Source organism: Arachis duranensis, chromosome 10 (genome assembly GCF_000817695.3).
Source record: "Arachis duranensis cultivar V14167 chromosome 10, aradu.V14167.gnm2.J7QH, whole genome shotgun sequence".
Classification (NCBI taxonomy): Eukaryota; Viridiplantae; Streptophyta; class Magnoliopsida; order Fabales; family Fabaceae; genus Arachis; species Arachis duranensis.
This window is the reverse complement of record NC_029781.3, coordinates 98,748,267-98,752,381: the sequence shown is the minus strand read 5'-3', so window position 1 is coordinate 98,752,381 and position 4,115 is coordinate 98,748,267.

The following is a 4,115-nucleotide window of genomic DNA, read 5'->3' as shown; positions in this document are numbered from 1 at the left end:
TATTAAATTATAAGATGTTTAGATATTTAATTAAATTTAAAAATAAATGATATGCCAATTCAAATAATTTAGATTGAAGATAAAAAAATATATAATCAAATTATATTATATAACATAACATTTCTATAAGTTTCTTTTATAACAGATCTAATACAAAAATATTTATCTTTATCTATTTAACGTAATAATTTGGATTTAGGTAGATTATTCCAAGCAACACCTTTTTTGAATTATTTATTATTAATATCAAGTCAAATTCATAACATTCAATAATAACATGAATGATTATATTTGAACAATAAAGTTTACCTAAAATAAAATATGAAAATTGATGAGAACAGAATATTAAGACAAAAAATGATTAAAAGCGTAAAAATAGAAAAATATTACATTTAAATAATGTAAAAAAAATCTATATATAAAGATGTGAATTGTAAAAATAGAGAGATACATATATAAAGAAGAATAGTATGCATGCATGAACGTTTTTTCACTATATCATAATCTGCTCTAGCCATAGCATGAATTCAGTGGCAGTCGACAGCTCCAAAAGTTTGCATCGGTACCCTTCGAACACGACCTGGTTTCTTAAGCCGCAAGTATGCCGAGTGTATTATGGTCCAATTCCATCAACAACGGTAATACCTAAATTTGAGACATTTTTGAGTTATAAACAAACAATCAACCAAACACTATTTATCCATGCCTTCTCATTTATACATAGAAAAAATTTTACATAAAAAAAAAACAAGAGTTGAAATAGCAAGAGCGATAAAAATAATGATTCTTATAATTTTGTTTGCCGTTTATATAAGAAGATCATAAAACCACGAGTATCTAACAAAATTAATATGTATTTATTGCATTCAATTTGAATAAATACGAAATTATCATATTTTAGTTTAGTATCTAATTCACATGATTTGAATTTGACTCAATATATATAATTTAATTTAATTTAATTATTAGTTAAAAATATCTCAGTTGCTTATTTTATTCATAGAATTATTATTTTAATTATCAATAAATTAATCAAATCAAATTAATTAATATATCTAATTTGATTTAATAAATTTAAAAATAAATTTAAAAATACTACCAGAATATTAAAAGAAATAAATGAAAAAATACTATTAAAACAAATTGATATAAATTATAATGATTATGTAATATTTAAATATCTAATCAAATCAATTAGTTGATATAGATAATCTCATAATAAATTGTATTTAATGAGTTAAAAGAAATAAATCGAGAAACATTCTCAAAAGTATGCCACGTCAGCTCCATCATTAAGTGTAGAAATTCGATTTTTATATAGATAGAATAGATGCAAAGACGGTAATTATAGTATGGTACAATAATTTGCATATTATTACTAAAAATAATTTAATAAAATAATCAAATTAATAAAAATTGAAAATAAAAAAGATTAATTTATCCTTTTATATTATTTAAAAATTAATTTATTTAATAAAATGTCATGAATTAAAATTTTAACATTTATTTATTAAGTACTAATTTGTTTGAAGCAAAATTATTAAAAAAATTAAGAATATTATTGTTGCATGCTAATTGTTTGTTAAAAATAAAATAAATTCAGTTAATATTAAATTAGTACTATCTTTGTCAATTATTCTTTGTAAGTTGTTCGACCAAATTTAATTAAAAATAATGTCTTAACTATTTATTTTTAAAAAAATATTCTTAATTTATATCTAAAATTATTTTGTTCTACATATAGTATAAACGATGTTTTGTAATAATTTTCATTTAATACTATATTAGAAATAAAGAACTTTAACACAATATAAGGTAATCCTTCAATTTCTAAAAATTTCGTTTTTATTATTCCCTAATAAAAATAGTAATCTCTAATTTAGGGCTAGAAGTAAGCTGAGTTAAAGCGAACTAGATTAAACTCAAGTTCAACTCGCGAAAACTAAAACTTGGCTCACAATTCGACTCATTAATAATTGAGTCTATTTCGCAAGCTCAAATTCGACTCAACGAAAGTTCACAAGCTGACCAAAATAATAAGAACATAACCTATAATTCTATATCAATAAATTATAACTTGTATATATTAACAAATATTAAAAAAAATTATATATCGTCTATTTATCAATTATAATTTTTTTTATTTATGTCCTACATCAAAATTATATATAAAAAAATTATTATAAAATTTTAAATAATTCAAACTCGGCTCATTTAATTTATGAGCTCACTTTTAAGTTCAATCTCGCCTCACCAACTCACGAGTTTAGCTTATCGAACTATTAACAAATCGAGTTCGAGCAAATTCATGAGTAGACTTAACTCACTTCCAACTCTACTACACTCTAATAATTATAAAGTTTATTTTTTCTTTCTTGCATTATCTATCATTACATCATTCAAGACATGTGTTTCATTGCATAATACAGGGTTAATACTCAAATTCATCCCTAAAAGATTACGCAATCTTCATTTTCGTCATCGAATGATTTTTTTTAATCAAATTAGTCCCTAAAAGATAAAATATAAGTCAAATTAGTCCTTCTGTCAGAAAGTACCACGTAGCATGATGATGTGGCACGCCCCGTGGCAGGTCAACGACATGTGACAGGTCAACGACACGTGGCATGCCAGGTGTCATTTGACATGTAAAAAAGTTTTTAATAGTCAAAATAGTCCTTGAAAGTCCAGACGTAAGTCATTTTCATCCCTCAAATTTTAAAAATTAGTCAAACTAGTCTTTATATAATTTTTTTAATTTTTTCTTCATAATATTAAATTTGAAAAAAAATTTTATACTACTAATTTTAATAGAAATGTAATTGACAAACAAAACATTAGTAATCGTATCTTTTCTTCTTAAAAATTTTTCAATAAAATTATCTCTCTCCTTTAATTCTTCTCAAAATCTCTCTTATTCTTTTCTATTCTAAAACCTTTTACTTACATTATTATATTTTGCTAGAATATATATATATACTCAAAATTAAAATGTATGTATGTTAAACTAGACAAAGTTATATGCTCAAAATCAAAATTTATGTATGTTAAACTAAACAAAGTTATATCACTATTTTTTCTACTACATCTTTTTAAAACATATAGGATGTAATGGTATAACTTAAATGTAGTGGAACATATATATATATTCCAGCAAAATGTAATAAGATAAGAAAAAGGTTTTAGAATAGAAAAGAATAAGAGAGATTTTGAGAAGAATTAAAGGAGAGAGATAATTTTATTGAAAAAATTTTTAAGAAGAAAAGATACGATTACTAATGTTTTGTTTGTCAATTACATTTCTATTAAAATTAGTAGTATCAAAAAATATTTCAAATTTAATATTATGAAGAAAAAATAAAAAAATTTATATAAGGACTAGTTTGACTAATTTTTAAAATTTGAGGGATGAAAATGACTTACGTCTGGACTTTCAAAGACTATTTTGACTATTAAAAACTTTTTTACATGTCAATGCCACGTGTTACTGACCTGTTACATGTCATGACACGTGTCGCTGACCTGCCACGTGTCGTTGACCTGCCACGTGGCATGTCACGTTATCATGCCGCGTGGCATTTTTTAACAGAAGGACTAATTTGACTTATATTTTATTTTTCAGGGACTAATTTGATTAAAAAAATTATTTGCGGACGAAAATGAAGATCGCGTGATCTTTCAGAGACGAATTTGAGTATTAACCCGCATAATATATGAACAAAAAGGTATATCTTTAAATCTGTATGATTTTTTTTTCTATATTATCATTCACCTTCCATAATACCTTAGTCATACTCTACTTTCATTAATACCTACTTTTATTTGTCGTACTGAAAATAAAAAATTTGGTACCATATTTCATTTATAAACTATGTGCCAAGTGCCAATTTCACATTGTCATTTCAAATTACCTGCTCCTTAATTTTTTTTAAGAAAATTCTACTTTCTTTTTTTAAAAAATGTTAAAATAATATTTTTTATTTGTAAAATATATATTTTTTTAGAACTTTTAAAATATCTCTTTTTTAATCTATTTTAAATTTTTTGTGTTAATTAATATTAACTTTATCTATTTTTAAAAAAAAATAAATTATTTTTTACAAAAATATACTTTA